Source organism: Drosophila suzukii (assembly GCF_043229965.1).
Source record: "Drosophila suzukii chromosome 2 unlocalized genomic scaffold, CBGP_Dsuzu_IsoJpt1.0 scf_2c, whole genome shotgun sequence".
Classification (NCBI taxonomy): domain Eukaryota; kingdom Metazoa; phylum Arthropoda; class Insecta; order Diptera; family Drosophilidae; genus Drosophila; species Drosophila suzukii.
This window is the reverse complement of record NW_027255896.1, coordinates 38,599,381-38,611,103: the sequence shown is the minus strand read 5'-3', so window position 1 is coordinate 38,611,103 and position 11,723 is coordinate 38,599,381. Positions and strand designations below refer to the sequence as shown.

General features: G+C 41.6%; 1 protein-coding gene across 9 annotated transcripts in view; it reads left to right on the top strand.

Moving 5' to 3' along the window:
- Positions 1-11,723, top strand: part of LOC139354527 (proton-coupled zinc antiporter SLC30A2-like) — a 407,471-nt gene that overhangs the window by 38,458 nt on the left and 357,290 nt on the right. The window contains exon 2 of one of the 9 annotated variants that reach the window (XR_011605498.1): positions 5,899-11,710. The exons of the other annotated variants lie outside the window; for them this stretch is intronic. The gene's annotated coding sequence lies outside the window, so the exon portion shown is untranslated. Of the gene's footprint in view, positions 1-5,898; positions 11,711-11,723 lie in introns of those variants that run through there. 9 annotated transcript variants of the gene reach the window in all.

Below are 11,723 nucleotides of genomic sequence, written 5' to 3'. Positions count from 1 at the left end.
AACCATTTGAGTGCTTGGTAAACTATTATAACCACGAAGTGGTACCCATCTAGGAACATCCTCATTTTCCATCTTTGTCAGGCGTATGCGATCACTTGCTCGCCGTTTTCGCCCTTTTGCGTTTGGACTGGTCCCAGCCCGAAGGACATTACCTTTCACTATCATAATCTTCGTCCTGGAACTGTGAACGCCGTATACTGTTTGCTGCTTTCTTCCATATGTGTTTGCCAGTATCCGCTCTTTAGGTGCAGGGTACTTATGTATTTAGCCTCTCGGAGCTGATTCATCAGCGGCACTGGGTATGCGTCTTGTTCTGGTCGTTCGTTGAGTTACCGATTTAACAGCGCAATTGTTTTGTCAGGGTTCCTAGTTGTATCGGTACCTCTAGCGCTTCTGTTACAGTTCTGTTCGTGCCGTCCGCTAGCCTTATAGCTTCGGCTGCTCGCTTTCTTGTCCCAAGTGTTGCTATCCTGTTCGATAGTTCTCTACCTATGAAACTTCTTGTGGCTCCGGTGTCGATGGCACAATGCACTCTCCAGTTGCCTAATACTATGTTTATGCTAAGGATTTCATGATTTCTTGAAAGCGTGAAATAAAATTTGCTCCTGTTTATGCGACGAGGCCGAATTCATTCATTTTATCAATCTCAGCTGACAGAGATGACGGATCGGTTGAAAAAGATTTGAGCGATATTTATACCGAAAATTGTTTTCGATTCGCATGAAAAAATCTTGCTAATATTAAAGATAAAGTGTGTGCAAGCCAGTATAACACTTTTTCTACCATCAAAATAAAAGATAAAAACTAGTTTCCATTGGCACTTAATTAAAAAATAATTTGTTAAAAGTAAGGTGTATTTATGTATTTATATCGATCTGGCAGCTCCGATAATTATACAGAGTTACCGGAGTTTAGTTGTGACCATTTCACGCTTTCAGGTTGAATTCATAGTCAACTTTCGTGTGTTGCCGAATTCACGAAATGGCGTTTATGCACACACGAATCGGCTGAAATCGCGAAATGAAAGCGTGAATTCGGCATCGCATAAACACAGTATAAGTTTACGTGTGCAAGGACACGCCGATCTATTGCTGTTGCGGATTGCCGGTTGGCCTCTCTCGCTTCCCGGGGTCTCGAATTGACGGGAACTGTGGATTGTGCATCTTCCATCTTGTCCGCATACCCAGCAAAACAGTTTCTATGAGATGTTACAGCCCAGAGCAGAGTTTTTTTATCATTTTCCACCTGAGCATCTGTTTCTCATGTCGAACGTCCTCGTTATGCCTCTGTTTAACGCTTGTGTTGGTTGTTGCGCTCCCCAGTAGTTTCTTGATTGGTGTTGTGTATTCCGGTTTGCTGTATGTTCTGGTAACTATAAGGGATCATCTGTCTGGAGCGATTCAAACTCTTCTGTCAGCCAGAGGAATTCCGTGAATGTTCTACATTCCCCGCGTTTGACATACAGCTTGAATGCTTCCGTAGCTCTCTTGCGTAATCCTTGGATGGCTCGTTTCTCCCTTGATGCCTGCGCGTAATGCTTTTCATTTTTCTCTCCTCATGGTCTGCTGGTCTATAGTATTCCAGAAATTCTTTCTTGAAACACCTCCATATTGGCATTTCTTACGGGTGTGTGTGCCACCAGTCCAAGGCCGTGTCTTTAAGCAAGATTACCATTGGTCCTACTGGTCACTACCTTTAGTGATTTCCTCTATCCTGTTGATAAATTCCACCGGATCCCTGGTGGCGCCGTATTCCTCCCTCCAGCTGCGTATGACTTCCATTTTGGTTAATTTGTCGATTGTGTTTCTTGCTGGTGTTGGTAACTCCTTTCTTCTTTTACCGGCGTTGTGCAGGTCTCCTCCTTATCTTGGACCTGGTTCTCGTGTTTATTTTTCCCTGTTGGTACTTGCAACGTACTTTTGTTTTCTCATTCTGTGTTCTTTTTCACGCCAGCCGACCCCTCAGGTGTTGCAGAAGCTCATCTTATTGGGTTGATCTAAATTCTCCTTATTTGCTGATCGTTGACCGATCGGTCAAGTTGCAGTGTCTGCAAATAGAAAAAAAAACACCTCCTAGCGAGGTAAAAATGTAGTGACAATCGCGCCTTTAACAAACAAAAGGTCTTGTATCAACTTTTGTCAAGAAAATGTATTAAATGAAAAAAACGCTTTCTAAATTTTTTACATTCGGCACGCTGTAAACGACGGGACAAATCATGTTCGAAAGGCGTACAAAGTACTTCGAAATACCTTTCTAACGACTTAAGGCCCCAGCCTGTAGACTTAGTAGTTCACAAGTTACGGGTGGACGAAATTGAGCTATTTAAAGCTGTTTTTCCGATAAACTAGCGAATTTTTCCAAAAGTGGTAGAACTAAAGTTTTTTATATTAGGCTGTTTAACATCGTCTAGAACTCGTCTTCTTGTATATATAGTAATCCCCTTCGCACACTCTCCTGGTGCGCTTCGTCACTACGTGGACCACCGTCCACTATTACTGATCCGGGTACGTTGACCGAACGTGCCAAAATCAGTATATGTACCCGTGTACGTATGTGCCTGCGGTGTCTGCAGTATTGTGCTGCTACTAGGCGCCTAGTATTTTATCTGTGTGAGTTGCGTTGGTTGTATATGCCGCTCGTTGATGTTGAGCATGTCGAGCAACCTTGGTTACGAACAGGGCCCACAACTTTATTTCGGCGATAAGTAATGATAACATTAACTTGGATACAATTTCGTTGTTATACTCGTTACTCGTATACTAAATTCGTCGGAAAGTATTTAACAGCTAGAAGGGAGCATTTTCGAAGTAGATATATTTTTAATAAGAATGCAATTCAATTTTGTTTTGATTATGGTCTACGCCAAAGAGCGTTTAATTTCTAAAGGCAGTGTCGAGCGACTGTTTTCTCCAGATGTCTACATCTCACTTCTTCCTCTCCATCCATCTCACGCTTATGAAATATATTTAAAAAAATATAGATGAAAACTTTAATTCTTCAAAAATTTTCGGTAAACGTATTCTGTTCTATGCGTCCAAGTGATAAACGCGTTCCGATTCAGTTATTTTTTGGGGGTATATTGTATCCGTTCTGCTGTGCTAGTTGTATGGTACTGGTCAGCAACTCTGACCCTTTAAACTCTTCGTGGATGCCACAGAAATCGATCAGCGCTAAAGGGGCCTGAATTTATATTGAATTCTGTGGCACCCCACAGGGTTTCTAACCTTGGTATTCGCGACTATATTTTAATTTTTGATTAAATTTTATATTTTGAAGATAATTGCATATGCGCATTCGGTTTTTTTTCGGTTAAATATGAGTTTTAAAAACGCAGAAAAAATAAGATATCTTAAAGTGCCATTGCCCAATTAGTAAAAAATACAAAATGTCAAACGTATAATTTTATAAATCAATATAAAAACAAAATTTTTGAAAACTAAAAAAAATACTTTTCAAATGCCAAATTGGTAAGGCGTCTGCTTTTGATGCGAGAGTACCCCGGTACATGTTAAGACAGAGTTAGCCAAAAGTTTTTAACAAGCAGTTTTTACATTTCCCTAACTATTTTTAAAAGAAATATTATTTTACAAAAGTTGGTCAGATTTACAAATGAAAACAAGGGAGAACGCTATAGTCGAATACCTCGACTATAAGATACCCGTTACTCAGCTAAAGTAACCATATTGAAATGGAGATATGCAAGCAGTAAAGCGAGATTGACCTGCCCCACCTACCCGCGATCTCAATATATGGTTATGTGGGCGGTAGACAAACTTAGGCGTTATGGGCGTTAGAGTGGGCGTGGCAAACTTTTTTGGGGTCAATCGTATTGATCGTATTGATGAGACTAATACATTTCAGTTAACATTTTTGTCTAGCATGAAAATTGTGGGCGCCACAGGCTTAGGCGGTTTGTGGGCGTGGTATATTCGCGTAGCAAACTTGCGCTGCGTACAAGGCTACGGAGTCAAAGTCTGAAATCCCAATTCTCTATCTTATATAGTTTCTGTGATATCCGCGTTCATACTTACGATTTTTTTTAAGTTTGTGGGCGTTAAAGTGGGCGTGGCAAACTTTTTTTGGGTTAATCGATAGGTATTGATGAGGACAATACATTTCAGTAAAAATTGTTATTCAAGCATCAAAACTGTAGGAGCCACAGTTTTGGGTGGTTTGGGGGCGTTAGAGTGGGCACATTGCTGAATCAAACTTGCGCTGCGTAAGACGCTCAGGAATCTGCACTCCAAATCTCAGTAGCCTAGCTCTTATAGTTTCCGAGATCTCAGCGTTCATCCGGACGGACAGACAGACGGACAGACAGACAGACGGACATGGCTAGATCGACTCGGCTAGTGATCCTGATCAAGAATATATATATACTTTATGGGGTCGGAAAGCTTCCTTCTGCCTGTTACATACTTTTTGACGAATCTAGTATACCCTTTTACTCTACGAGTAACGGGTATAAAAATATGTTGTGTTGTGGCCGGGACTCGAACATGGCACCCCCGAGCAAAAACAAGTACCGGAATCCCAATCATTTGTGCATTTGCAAGTGATGACCACTGCGGCAGGAGTTTTTGGAATAATTGTGAGCCAAGCAATTGGAGCAGTACTTGTGGATATGTACTTCCTGGTGCCTTTTCTGGCGCTAAGCCGCAGAAAGTGGGGTCACTCCGTAGAGGATGGGTCGAATGGTGTGTGGAATTGAGTCGGATGGATGGGTCGGCGGAGTAGTAGGACCGCTTTTGTAGGACCGTTTTGATGCAACAACGTGGGATGCCGATCTTGGCAAGTGAAACAGTTGTGAACGCTTGTGCAATCCCGGAATTGATGGTTGCTTGAAAATCAGTTGAAGCACAACTGTTTCCTTTGGATATAGGCTAGGCGATCGTCTACCGTCATTTGTAGGAAGCGTGTTCATATACGCACAGGGTGGTCCTTCTTTGAACACAGACCGCAGTCTTTGGGTATCGGAACTTTACTAGTCGTGAAATAATTTATTTTTGGAACTTCTGGCATTCGGTATGTGTCTTTGGACTGGACGTGGAGGGAATCAGCAGTTAGGAAGCTATTGACGGCTTCAAGAGTTCTATGGCGCTCCGTCAAAAAGGAATCAAGCTGGAGCCAAGTAGGAATTTCGGCTTTATTTTGGATGGATTGGTCCCTTAATGAGAGTGTAAGCTTTGGTATTTGGAAAATTTTTTAAATAGGCAAATTTTTTACTGTGGCTGAGTTATATCTTGCACACAATTGGAATTAAAACAAGGAAGAACGCTAAAGTTGAGTAACTTGACTATCAGATACCCGTTACTTAGCTTAAGGGACCAAAGGGAAATGGAGGTATGCAAGCAGCAATGCAAGATTGAAATTCGCCACCTATCCGCGATCTCAATATATGGTTATAGGCGGTAGACAGATTTAAGCGTTAGTGGCGTTAGAGTGGGCGTGGCAAACTTTTTTTTGGATCAATCGATAGATATTGACGAGGTCATACAATTCAGCTAAAACTTTTTATCTAGCATAACAATTGTGGGCGCCAAGGACTTGGTCGGTTTGTGGGCGTGGCTATGGAATCTAAATCTGAAATCCCAATTCTCTATCTTTGAGAGTTTTTGAGATATCCGCGTTTATATTTACGATTTTCTGAAGTCTGTGGGCGGTTTGTAGGCGTTAAAGTGGGCGTGGCAAACTTTTTTTTTTGGGTCACTTTTTGGTGACTCTACGAGTCACGGGTATAAAATAATATCCTATTCACACTTTTACAAAATCTTTAAGAATGTGGCCAACAGACAGGTTTAACCGTTATGGGCGTTAGAGTAAGGGTGGCAAACTTTTTTTAGTCAATCGATAGGTATTGACTAAACCAATAAATTTATGTTTTATTGTTTATTCTAGCATCAAAGCTGTAGACACCAACTGTCGGACAACTTTATTCAATGGCTCCACTGGAAATGAAAAACAAGAAATGAAGTTAAGTTCGGCAAGCCGAAGTTTGTATACCCTGCATTTATAATTATTACATTTAATTCCCAATTCTTAAAAGAAAAAAATGATATTCGCAATAGTATAAGATAATATGTCAACATAATATGTTTCATATCATCTTTTCACCATTTTTCCGATCGTTCATATGGCAGCTATATAATATAGTCGTCCGATTTTGATAAACTTAAATACGAAATTCAGAACTAATTAAAAAATGTTATTTCTAAGCGTAGGAGGTTATATGTTAAAAAACACCGAAGCTTTTATTTGTTTCATATTATTTTCCCACCAATTTTCCGATCGTTCCTATGGCAGCTATATGATATAGTCGTCCGATTTTAATAAAATTAAATTCGAAGTTCAGAACTAATTAGAAAATGTTATTTCCAAGCGCTGGAGGTTTTCGGTTAAAAAAAACAATATATAATTAAACAAAAATTTTTTCGAATATTCCTGTGGGAGCTATAGTTGTCTGATCCGGCTGGATCCGACTTAGAAGACTTTCGGGAAAGTTTCAGTCCGATAGCTTTAAAACTGAGAGACTAGCTTGCGTAAAAAAGGCCGGACAGACGGGCATGGCTAGATCGACTCGTCAATAATGTATATACTTTACGGGGTCGGAAACGTCTTCTTCACTGCGTTGAAGACTTCTGACTAAAATCATAATACCCTTTGCAAGGGTATAAAAATATCGATAAATATAAAAATATTTTTTGACTTCTGCTTTGCTTTTTTTTTGCCAGCTTTCGAATGGCGTCTTATTCGTTTTCTGTCGGATTTCGTGGTGTCCCAGTGGTGGAAATTCGAGAATCGATTCGGACCATACTTCGAAGCCAGTATGCATTCGTTTTCATACTATAAAATAAGTTACTGTTCACGCCAAAAGGGCGTTTAATTTCAGGAGGCAGTGTCGAGCGGCAGTTTTATCCAGATGTCTACATCTCGCGCGCTCGCACTGCCGTCCGCTCTCCCTCTCCATCTCTTCCCTAAGTCTCCGCTCTGCTCTGGAGCGCTTAAGTTAAGTTAGGCTTAAGCAGTTCATGTTTTAAAGTGTACGAATAAACACCTACGAACGTCGCGTAAAAACCCCAAAAGTACTCCCGTGTTTTTTGGGTACCACTCGATATTGGGGCTTCAACTATTTAATCGATCAAGCCGCACCACGCCCCATCATTTTGGTCCAGTCGAAACCGGATTTCAAAATCTGTGGACTTTCCTCTCCTGGAGTTTCCTTTGATTTTGTCCCAGCAGGCTTGAAACACTCCAGATAAGTTCCGCTTACTATAATTGCCGGTCATACAGCCAGTTTTTCGAACCCTATTTCGACTAACTTTCTGTATGATATATTGTCTAAATCCAAAAGAGATTAATCCGACGCAACGGCATTTAATATATGTATTTCAATTCAATATTCCAGTTTCCTTTGCCCACAGTTGCACACTTGAAACAATTCCAGTAAATATTTCAGTGCTACTATTCAACGAAAATATTTGTCAAATATATTTTCAATTCCAATCGTGTGTAAAACATAACTCAGCCGCAGTAAAAAATTCCCGGTCATAAAATATTTCCTTAAGAACTGCACTCTTTATTTTTTACTGTGTTCCAGATGCGTGTGTATATTTACATAAATATTCTAATACAGTCCACTCTAACTACTCTTTCTAATACAGTCCACTCCAACTACTTTTCTCGACCTACAAATACGGCTAAACTATTTCCAATATTAAGAACAATGTTACAAATTCCACAAATTTACTCCAGCAAATCGTTTGCAATTTAGTTGTGCAGGTGACAAACAAACGCACCGACATACAAACATAAGCGAAGTCTTTCCCATTCCCGCAACGTTATTCTGATACTCGCAATCCACATATGTACACACATACACACGTATATCGATACCTTCGCCAGTGCACAGTGGGTCAAGAGCTCACAATAAATGTTCCTTCCAAACATACAATATTAAATTCCGTAACTCTTTACATAAGTCCGACCATCCGATATAATAAATATTTATTGACTCTGCCTATTCGACAGTGTGACCGTATATATTAACAATCTAAATTGGTTCCTAAATTCCAATTTGATTCCAATCCGTTTCCTTCTGAATTAAAATTCTAAATTATTTAACGTCATGGCAACATCAGTAAAATCCGCTTTAACCCGATTTATGGCCACAGCTGACTGTCTGATTCACTTTGAGGCCACTGTGAACGCTCCAGGTGCTCCTACCCCAACGTCATCCGCCTATAAAATCCGTCGCGATCACCTCAATTCCTTGTGGCAAACGGTAAAGGCAGCATACGACATATGCTCCGACTGCATTATAGCTGCAGGCGAGAGCGCCGCAGAAACAAAATCCATACTAAAGTCCAAGTATTACCAAACGTATTCCACTTATGAAATATTTGCCGCGCAGCTGATGGAACAAATCCAAAAAGGCTCCTCCCAAATACCTCAAGCTCCAGTAACTCCGTCCCAAAATTCCACGTCCTATGGCTGTCGGCTCCCTCCTATCGACACAGAGGTTTTCTCTGACGATTATCTTCGCTGGCCGACTTTTCGGGACCTTTTCACGGCAATATACATAGACAATCCGAGTCTAACGCCCGTTGAAGTGGCGAAGCTCACTCCATAGCTTCGAGATCCCCACTCACCAATGATGGCTTTCGCTCAGCCTGGAATAACCTAACTGAGCGTTTCGAAAACAAGCGATTGCAGGTGAACAGTCACCTGAAAACACTTTTCAATGTGCAATCCATAGCACAGAAGTCGGGAGCAGCCTTAAAGGAACTTCAACGCACTTTTCAAGGTTGCTTAACTTCCTTAAAATTTTCCGGTGTTAATATTGAGAATTGGGACCCTATCCTGGTTTATATCTGCTCGACAAAACTACCAAAGCTCACTCTCTCATTATGGGAGCAATCCATCCAAAATAAAGCCGAAATTCCTACGTGGCTTGAGCTTGATGCATATTTGACGGAGCGCCATCTAACTCTTGAGGCCGTCGGTAGCTTCCGATCTTCCAATTTCCACCACGTCCAGTCCAAAGACACAAATCGAGAGGCAGAATTTCCAAAAATAAATTCCTTCAACACAAGGTTCGTTCCGATAACCAAAGGCTGCGATCTGTGTTTGAAGAAGAACCACCCCGTGCGTATATGTCCACGCTTCATACAGATGACGGTAGAAGATCGCTTAGCCAAAACCCAAGGGAGCAGTTGTGCTCCAATTGCTTTGCAAGTAGCTATCAATTCCGGGATTGCACAAGCGCTCACAACTGTCTCACTTGCCAAGATCGGCATCACACATTGCTGCATCGAAACAGCGGTCCTACTACTCCGACGATTCCATCGGACCCTCCAAGGCCAGTATCCGCCTCAGTTCCACACATCATTTCGTCCTATTCAACGCAAGTTTCCGTACAAAAAGTTCCTCCTAAGAATACTCCATCCGAATACTGGGTTCCATACCCCGCCTTGGATGGCAGACGTACTCGAGGTATTAAATCCTACCAATGCCGAGTCTGCCAAAAGATCCATCCTCTACGGAAGTGCCACCACTTTCTACGGCTAAGCCCCCAGAATCGGCTTCAGGAAGTACATATCCAGAAGTACTGCTCCAATTGCTTGGCTCACAATCATTCCAAGGACTCCTGCCGCAGTGGTCATCACTGCCACAAGTGTGGAAAGGCCCACCACACTCTCCTACATACGGACGACCGATCTATACTTCCAACATATTCCTGAGCCTACTATCCTGAGGTTCTTGCTACGGGTGTCCTCGCAAGGGGGGGGGAGAATGTTCACGCCAAAAGGGCGTTTAATTTCAGGAGGCAGTGTCGAGCGGCAGTTTTATCCAGATGTCTACATCTCGCGCGCTCGCACTGCCGTCCGCTCTCCCTCTCCATCTCTCCCCTAAGTCTCCGCTCTGCTCTGGAGCGCTTAAGTTAAGTTAGGCTTAAGCAGTTCATGTTTTAAAGTGTACGAATAAACACCTACGCACGTCGCGTAAAAACCCCAAAAGTACTCCCGTGTTTTTTGGGTACCACTCGATATTGGGGCTTCAACTATTTAATCGATCAAGCCGCACCGCCCCAACAGTTACTTTTGCCTTAATTTCTTGAATCGAGAAAGTTGGCGATCAGCCGAGCACACTTTTTGCTTCCTTACCGTCCTATATACTGTTGCATATAGGATGGTAATCCGTTTGCTTTACTGAGTGGAATACTAAGTATATGAGACTAATGCAAATGCTTTCCTGAATAGTATACGACCTGGTGTACAGGCTTGCAGTGCACACGCTTTACTGATTGATTGTTGTGAAAAGATTATTTTTCAACTTAAAGTTAATAAAGAGGGATGGAAATATGCTAAAAGCAACTTTGCTTTTTTCATGAACGCACTTGGCCAATAGCACCATCTATATTTATACCCCTTACTCGTAGAGTAAAAGGGTATACTAGAATCGTCCGAAAGTATGTCACAGGTAGAAGGAAGCGTTTCCGACTCCATAAAGTATACATATTCTTGATCAGAATCAGTAGCCGAGTCGACCTAGCCATGTCCGTCTGTCCGTCCGAATGAACGCTGAGATCTCGGAAACTATTAGAGCTAGGCTGGGATTAGGCATGCAGATTCCTGAGCTTCTTACGCAGCGCAAGTTTGTTTCAGCAGGGGGCCACGTCATCTCTAACGCCCATAAACCGCCCAAAACTGTGGCTCCTACAGCTTTAACGCCTGTGGCACCCACAATTTTCATGCAAGAAGAAAAATGTATCTGAAATGTATTAGTGTCGTCAATACCTATCGATTGATCCAAAAATAAGTTTGCCACGCCCCCCCTAATGCCCATCACGCTTAAATCTGTCTACCGCCCACATAACCATATATTGAGATCGCGGGTAGGTGGCGCATTTTAATCTCGCTTTGCTGTTTGCATATCTCCGTTTCCCTTTGGTCGCCTAAACGCAAAAAAGCCAGATTAGCGGCAGTTAATACGATCATGGTATCCATCTTCCTGATGTGTTTAAGGTACTACTTTCTGAAAGCTTTTGGCTTAATGATGATTTAGTAATAAAAGAATTTGTTCCCAATAAACCGAGAACAAATAACAGACCTTCCACTGCGCCAAAAAACTAAAAAGTTTATTTTTGGCTTATCAAAATGTTAGGGGACTAAATATGAAGCTACCCAAGCTTTATGCTGACTCCTCTGCATTTACTGCTGATATTTTGGATTTTACGGAAACTTGGCTGAAACCAGAGATATCTGACAATGAAGTTCTGTCAAACAATTTTAATGCCTATAGGACCGATCGCTCCTCACGTAGGGGAGGCGGTGTGCTGATTGCCGTTAGCACTAGCCTAACATCCGAGAGAATTCACTCTGATACTCCTAATGAAGTTGAATTTGTTATTGTGAAAGTTTCCTTGCAATCATTCTCAATATTTGTTACATGTTCCTATATTCCACCTTCCTCTAATTTAATAATTTATGAGCACCACCTGTCTGCGATAAAATCTGTTCTATCCCTTCTTTCTAACAGTGACCTTTTGATTGTTTTGGGTGACTTTAATCTCCCTGATATTTCTTGGTCTTTCTACTGACACTCATTAGTCGCTACACCTCTATCCGCCCATGATTTTGTAGATGGTCTTCTAGAATTATCGTTACAGCAAGTAAGCTTTATACGGAATTCATTAAATAGACAACTAGATCTTGTGTTTGTTT